The sequence below is a fragment of the Pinus tabuliformis genome, chromosome 6 (genome assembly GCF_031772625.1).
Source record: "Pinus tabuliformis cultivar Carrire ecotype Pingquan chromosome 6, CPIR1, whole genome shotgun sequence".
NCBI lineage: Eukaryota > Viridiplantae > Streptophyta > Pinopsida > Pinales > Pinaceae > Pinus > Pinus tabuliformis.
The window spans coordinates 111,316,644-111,325,381 of record NC_142292.1 but is presented as its reverse complement, the minus strand read 5'-3'; the positions used below and the strand labels follow the sequence as shown (position 1 = coordinate 111,325,381).

At 39.3% G+C, this 8,738-nt stretch overlaps 1 long non-coding RNA gene across 1 annotated transcript; it reads right to left on the bottom strand.

The window, feature by feature from the left end:
- Positions 1-577: 577 nt before the first annotated feature.
- On the bottom strand, positions 578-1,839 carry LOC149257573 (uncharacterized). The gene is made up of 3 exons (XR_016245962.1): positions 1,764-1,839; positions 1,374-1,526; positions 578-1,013 (listed from the first exon to the last, which is right to left on the bottom strand). It is a non-coding gene; the product is annotated as an uncharacterized LOC149257573 (long non-coding RNA).
- Positions 1,840-8,738: the final 6,899 nt, after the last annotated feature.

Genomic DNA, 8,738 nt, shown 5'->3' with positions numbered 1-8,738 from the left:
TTGAGCACTCAATGAAGGACAATCAACTGCACAAATTCACTTTATATTTTGAAAAATCCAATGATATTATAAATGGGAAATACAGATTACAAAATCTTTGGAGTCAAGAGAGCTAATCATCTTAAAAGATGCAAGAAACATCCATACTCAAATGACTGCTTCATCTAAGTTAACATAAAAAAAGGGCGCCAGACACATTTACAAAACTACACATTCAGGTTAACAATCAGGCATCTACTCAAATGACATCATCTTCAGCATAGTGAGGCATCAACCAAACATAAAGATTATTTATGATGCTTAAGAGAAAAATCATAAAAAGATATCCCATAGCATTGTTCCAATTATAGCCTGCACAATAAAATCCAAATGCATCATGTTACATAAACTAAATAGACAGCAATGAGCCAGATACTTAAATATCTGCCACATTTTGCAACTGATAAAACACACATTCAGGCCTCCAAGCAGGCATCTATTTAAATACTATGCCTTGAACAAAAGGCAGTACTCACCAAATAAAAAGGATATTCATAATTCTTAAGAAAATCCTCTTTTATATATATATATATATATATATCCCGTGGCATGGTTCCAGATCTAAAATGTATAATAAACCCCAAAAGCCCGTGTTACATATATTGAATATATAGTGTAATGAACTAACATTTCGGCTCTGCTGCAGTTTTCAAGCAAAATACAATAGATTTTTACAACATGAAACCAACCCATTTCAGCTATTAATGATGGTAATGTCAAACGGCCTACTACTAATGCAAAATGGAAAATACTACTTCAACATGTGTCTGTCCACATTAATACCTTCTCGCTCTTAATGCTGTTTGGTAGAGTCGAGAAACAGAACAACAGGGAAAAGCTTCAAACTGGATGGCCCAGATATTACTCTCGCAAATCATTGCATGTGTTCAAATCAATCGATGCCCTCATATCCATTTATACCATATCACGGGCAGCACTCCTCAAGCAAACAGCAGCAACAAAGAGCTGCCAGGCTATACGCATCACCAACAACATCAACAAATTATCAATGGCAATAATATGAATAAAGTCAAAAATAATTTCCTGTAGAAAAGACTACTAAACCAATCCATGGAGATAAACCAAGATAAAAGGGAACCACAGCAAGCCAGGTTCCCTGCATGATTGAGATCCTAGTCAACATATACTGTGGAAGGTACAACTAGCTTTAGGGATCCATAAAAAATGTTCAATAGTGTTGGCAAATGCCAATTAACACTTGACCTAACCCAATTCACATGCAATGAGAACAAATAATATACAACAATATGATCATCAAACCAAACCAAATAAATCATTAGATAAAGTCCAATAAGTCTTCAATGAATGCTTACCATCCTTCTAAAAAGCCGGTGTAACCGCGTTGAGGATCGGGTGAAGAAAATGTAGAGTACTGTTGAGATGGATATTTTCGGCAAAAACCTAAATTCTGAGACTTGAGGTAATTGACAAAAGCCACTGATACAATGGAACCACCAAACAAATCGCTACATCATAGAACCAAATCAATGTGTTAAAAACAGAATTCATATCAATATTTACCTCAGGTGCTAGGTATTCAAGCACAGCTGCAAGAAAAATGGGGGTTCCAATCCCAACCCTCTTGGCATATCTGCCATTCTTCAGATACCTGGCGAGCCTTCCAACAGGAAATTGAAGGCCGGTTTCACTGAATGGGGGTTCCAATCCCAATCCTCTTGGCATATCTGCCATTCTTCAGATACCTGGCGAGCCTTCCAACAGGAAATTGAAGGCCGGCTTTCACTGATTTCGTGACGGGCTTTTTCTTGGATTCTCCCTTTCCGCCCCATGCACCTTTCCCTAACTTAGTAGAGGTTTCCATAGGTAGCGCTCTGTCAATTTACAATAATCCAGGAGTTACACAGTACACAATAATGCAGATGCCGAAGAGACACCGTCGATCTGCTGGTTCGCATCTCATTTTTATAATTTGTAGTTAAATAAATTGGATGGGTAGGATTATTTTAATCGTCTAACAATTAAATCAAAGGCTCAGAATTGTACACGTAATTCCAGAGGAAAGTTGATTTCAAATGGAAACGCCTTACGGCGTAAAAATACGTTTTGTTTATTTACCATACCTCCACTTTACTTATATTTTTATTTGCACCCTTGCATGTATATAAGGTGACTTATGGAGTAAAAATAAAAAATGCTTTATTTATTTACCATACCTCTCATTTATTTATATTTTTATTAATTTACCATACTTCTTTTACAAATATGGTATTTGGGCCTTTGGCCCATAGGATTCACTTAAATAAAACCTATTCTTGAAAATGGGCGAATGGATTCACTTAAATAAAATCTATTCTTGAAAATGGGCCAATGGAAGGTTGTAACTCCTAATTTCAAGGGCAAAATTTACCTTTTTCACCATCTCCCTTAAAATAAGGTGGGCTATTTGAGGTGATTTGTAAAAATGTACTATGATACAAAATATTCGCCCACTAAAAATTTAAAACCCCTTAATTTCGCCAAAGGCCGAACATTCGCCCCTAAAATTTTCTATGGTTACAACACTACAAGATAAAGCACTAAGATATTATATTTAGTACTATTCGATGTATCCAAGTGTAACATTGGATGAGACAAAGAAAGTACTCAATAACGAATTCAAGAAGCCTAAGTCACAAGCCCAGTCTGTGCTGAAGGTCAAATAGATCTAGCAGAATGTGAATGATTCCTCATGGGACTTTGATCAGACATTGAAGTGTCTGCTCTAGTAGACTAATATGCAGATCACAGATGATCAACATAGGGATTGGTACATTTCTTTGCTATTACCCCATCTGAGATTTCCTCTTTCACAACAATAAATTGGCATGCAGGTTGAAGCATTAGAGATTGCTATGATATTGGAAGCTTCACCTATTCAGGATACAAATCTACGAGTGTAGAAGATTTAGTCACAGCTGGCTAGCCTACACATGGAGTTGCAGAGCCTAAAGAAGGGAAAGGAAGTCCAAACTCAGGTTCGTGTAGAAGTTTGGTGCTTGAAATGCAAAAACCATAGTCAAAATAAGGACCGTTTCTCAGTCTATTAGAATTATATTATTGGAGGAGGCACTATGCCCCTGAAACTAGAAAATACTGTTAGCCCAAGCATGAGAGTAGCACCATGGTGCAAAATGTGTCAAGTTCTAGGATAGCACATGACAAATAATTGTCATCTACAACAAAAGTTTGTACAAACACCCCAGTAGTTGTTTTACAATTTATGAAAAACTGTAGGTCATGATGAGCACCATTTTCAAAGTTATGAGTTGATGATGGATAGAACGCATACGTATAGAATGCAGGTAGAAACGCATCCTCAACAAGATCAAGGTGAAACTGTGGTGTGCTCCAAGGCCAAGTAAGAAGGTGAGGAGGAGGAGCTAGAAGGGGTCGTGGTCAGATCATTTGTTACAATTGTGGGGAAGCAGGTCATTTTGCACATGATTTTCAGAATCCAACGCACTCTTCATGTCAATATTGTCCACAGTTTGACCATGTTATAGAAGATTTCCCAATTCTTATCGCGAAGATGCAAGAAAAGAAGACTCAGACCCAACAACCTATGCAGAACATCCATATGATGAGGTCGGAGCCTCACGAAGATGGGCCCAGTGTCAATATTGTTATGCAAAGCGACATAGCTACTGGAGAAGATAAGGGGAAACAACCAGACGCCAATGTGTGGGTATGCAAGGATGCTGATAAGGAAACATGATTTGATGTAAAAAAGGTGAAGGAGACATCTGTGGAAGAAAAAATGAGCTTTGCGGACGAAGGAGCTTCTACATTTAGGACTCAAAATATGGGAAAGCTTGAAGATACTAGTGTTGCACAGGAGGCAGACCCCTCCTTATTAGCATCATTTTTGAAAACCTACATGAAACTCCTAAGGGATGAGAATTCATTAGAAAGACTACAATAATTGATAGATAATTTCATTGGTAAGAATAAACCTCTACCAGAACAACGCGTAGTAAATAAGGTGGGTAAAAGTAAGAAAAGAACTGATCGAGAAATGAGATTAACTACCCAGATTGGAGAGTACAAAATGGATCAGGTAATTCCTTATTTAGGGTCTGATGCAAACATTCTTCCAAAAAAAACCTCAGAAATAGTGGGAAGACCAGAGCTACAATGGTACCCGATCCAGCTAAGAATGGCCAATCAACAAAATATTATTCGTATGGGGCTCCTACATGGAGTGACTATCGATATTGAAAGGGGGCACGCCAAAGTCGACTTTGAAGTGATTGAAATAGTGGATGATAGTAACCCATATCTAGCACTACTTGGAATTGATTGGGCATTTGACATGAATGCAATCATTAATCTAAAGAAGCACAATATGACATTTGAAAAGAAAGAAAAAAGGGCGATTGTGTTGTTGGATCCCACCGAAGGTGTGCGGTATACTGAACCAGTCTGTGATTATGAGGATGATGATGATATTGAGCAGATCTATAAGCTGAATGCATGAGATGAAGATTGTATCAACCCTATGGCAGATGGGCGAATTATGTGGGAGAAGGATAGTTCCTGTAATTTAGATTTTGATGAGGAGCTTGAGCACTGGTAGAAGCAATTGCACAAAGTATCATCGATGTGCTGCAACAAGATTACCAAATTACTATGATGTATATCCACCAAGGTACGTAATTTACCATATTATGATGGTTTAGAGGATGTCAATTTATTTCTGGATAAATTTGAAAGGGATGTACCAGAGGAACATCAGTTCCAAGCACTAGACATTGCACTGTGAGCTATGCATGCCTGTTGGTGGGGTACGCATAAGAAAAGTTTTGCAAATTGGAAGGAGTATCGAAGAATGATGAAGTTGAGGTTTGGGTACGCTAATACCTGCATTACAGAGAAATACACAGGGAAGGATGATCTGCGTGAACACTTAGCTTGTTGGAAAAAAGCATGGGGAGAAGAACCGCAGCTAGAGTGGGTTCATATATTCTGCCACACTTTGGATACAATCCCGATGAATTGGTATTTGGAAATGGAGTTGTGACACGAAACTGTAGAATGGGATGTTTTGAAAGAAATTTTTTTGTTAACTTTTAGCTTTGAAGATGGGTTTGAGTGTATAGATGAAGCACTGCAGATGATCAAAGCTTCTATATTCAAAATGCCTAAAGAACTGGTTGAATGGGTACAACCAGATTGGGATACACAATTGCACCATGCACTTAAATGTTGCAATGCAACTACAGAGGATGGTGAAGAAGATCCTAGGAACATCCAAATTTATGAGTTTGAAGGACAGCACAAAGTTAAGGGATCTAAGGAAAAAATCCCTAATATACTGGAGCCCTTAAAGACCAAGTAGGTGAATATTGGATCAGAAGCACAATCGAAGTTCGTGAATATAGGTGACTATTGGGATGAAGATATAGTAGATAAGGTCACAGAGCTATTATGAGAGTATCAGGACTTGTTTCCCACCAAGTTCTCTGATCTAAAAGGGATAGTAGGGGATCTGGGAGTCATGAAGATCACTTTGAAGCCAGATGCAAATCCAGTGAAACATCGCCCTACCGATTAAATCCTAAGTATAAGGAAAAAGTGCGCAAGGAATTGGATAAAATGCTTGAAGCTAGGATCATTGAACTTGTTGAGGAATCAGATTGGGTTAGTCCCATGGTGGTTCAAGAAAAGAAAACACAGGGTGAAATTTGGATATGCGTAGACTTAAGGAAGTTGAATGATGCATGTGTCCATGATCCATTCCCTACGCCATTCACGGATGAGGTAATCGATAATGTTAGAGGAAAGGAAGCCTATTCATTCACGGATGGATTCTCAAGGTACCATTAGATCAAGATCACGTTGGAGGACAGAAGTAAGACTACCTTCGTGACTTAGTGGGATTGTTTTCAGTATATAGTGATGTATTTTGGGCTAAAGAATTCCCCAAAAATATTCTCTAGGGTGGTAATTGCAGCCTTCAATGAATTTATCCATAACTTTTTGGAGGTCTACTTCAATGCATGGAAAATATTCAGGTTTTAGTAAAGTGACATGTTGCCAGTCTGCCCCTCATGTTAGATACTTGTCGAAAGCATCAGATAGCCCTTAATTTGAAGAAATGCATATTCTGTGTACCCTATGGGATACTCTTGGGCCATGTTGTTTGCAAGAAGGGATTGATGGTAGACCCTGTAAAAATTATAGTAATCGTCAATTTGGAAGCCCCGAAGAATGTTAAGAAATTGCGCGCAACGTTGGGCCATATGGGATATTATAGGAAGTTCATCAAAGCGTATGTACAAATCACTATGCCTATGGAAAAATTATTGAAGAAGGATGTGACGTTTTGTTGGGATGAGGATTTCTAGAAGAGTTTGGATATTTTGAAGGAGAAAATGGTCACCGCACCCATTTTAGTGTTCCCTAACTAGAAGAAGGAATTCCACGTTCATGTAGATGCTTCCTGCATCACGCTAGGAGCTTTGTTGACCCAACCAGGCGAAGGAGATATCGACCATCCAATTGTATTTGCAAGTATAATGTTGTAAAAGGCCGAAAAAAACTATTCAACCATACAGCTTGAAGGTTTAGCAATGGTGTATGTTCTATAGAAATTCAGACACTATTTGTTGGGTGCACACCAAGATATATGCAGATCATTTTGCTCTGAAATATTTGGTCAAAAAGCCTGTGTTGGGGGGCGATATTTGCAGATGGTTGCTACTTTTCCAAGAATATGATTTCGAAGTAATTATGAAGCCATGGCACCTGAATTCTTTTCCAAATCACCTATCGCGCATTGAGAATGGGGATGAACCTACAAGTCTGGAGGAAGGGTTGCCTGATGTGCAGCTCTTCGATGTTCGTGTCATGGATGATCATTTCACAATTATAATTCAATTCTTGTCTACATGTATAGCTCTTGAAGGTATTCAACACAACATAAGAAGGAATTGTGGTCCAAGCTACCGATTTCTTTGTTATCGCTGGACATCTACATAAAATGGGATTTGATGAATACTACGTAGATATGTTCCAGAGTATGAATGACAAAGTATCCTTGTAGAAGCGCATGGGGCAGTAGTGGGAGGAAATTATGTAGGGAGAGCCACTACGTAGAAGATACTACACGCGGGATTTTGGTGGCCAACTATGCATAGAGACTCCAAAATATATTGCATGGCATGCGATGTCTTCCAGAGGACGGGGAGACCATCATGAAGAGATGAATTCCACTAAATCCACAAGTGACGTTGCATGTGTTTGATAAGTGGTCAAAATACTTTGTGGCACCAATACAACCATTGGGGAGGCAATGGCCAGATATATCATCACCATGACTAAATACTTAACCAGGTGGGCAGAGGCACAACCTGTAAAAGACTGTAGTGTTGCTACTGCTGCAAAGTTTATTTTTGAATATATATTGTGTCATTTCAGTTTCCCTAAGATTTTGATGAGTGATAGGGGCACACACTTCTTGAATGACACAATTGCTTCATTGCTTGAGGAATTCCAGATATATCATCAGAAGAGTACACCTTATCACCCTCAAGCGAATGGCACAGTAGAAGCCTTCAACAAAATTCTAGAAAGCACTTTGACGAAGATTTGCAACATGAAACAGCCGTACAGGACCACCTGCAAAAAGTTGACAGGACAAACACAATTCAAGCTGGTATATGGGCAAGAGGGTGTAATGCCCATGGACTACATCGTGCTAATATTACAAATTGTAGCAGTTATGGACATGGTTGATCGCGATACATGGAGGAACGACTCGCATAGATCGTTGAGTTGGAAGAGGATCGCTTCTTGGCTGGATTTCATTAGCAGGTGCAGAAGGAATGTGAAAATGCATGGCATGATCACCATATCAAAAAATACACCTTCAAGACCGAGGATTTAGTATTATTTTATGGCAGTAAGTTCACAAAGTTCTCAGGTAAATTTTAGATGCATTGGCTAGGGCCATATGTTGTGAAGGAAATTACAAATGGAGGTGGAGTTCAACTCGCAAAGCTGAATGGATAATTATTTCTGGGCAAAGTCAATGGGAGTCAATTAAAGATGTACAAGGGTGATCCCGCCCCTGCGCAATGACTATATGATTGTGGGATAGTCTTAGTACTTCAGGTAGTAGCAAGGAAGTATGGGACTATAAACTACACTGCCCGAAAGTTAAAAAGGAAAAGTGAAGGGGCTGCGTGACAAGAAGATAGATGGTGCTAAGGGGGGCTGCACTAAAGGAGATGCGCTAGGTGGATGGGTCCCACACAACAAGGCCAAAAGGTGACCGTTGGAAGCACTATAGCTGGTTGGATGGAGAATTTTCTATTGAAAGGAGTGGGGGAGGGGGGGAGCATTTAAGATGTAGATCTTTAGAAATTTTCCAGCAAACATGCATTAATGACCGGGAATTTGAGGGAATGGACAGATGTGAATTCAAATTGGTCTATAAATATGGCATGTCGCTCTGCATTCGAACACTTTGCTTCCTGAGAGTTTGCCTTAAGGTTTTTCGCCTTGCTTTGCACCAAGTTAAGTGTTGTATGTCTGAGACGGATTGGGAGGAACTTCTTTCATGGATGGAGTTGGCCAACTTGCTTGAGTGGAACCGTAAGATCTTCGTTGAGAGAATGACTGCAACCCACCCTGAGACGGAGCCAGTCCCACCTAAGACAGTGGCAACCCAACCT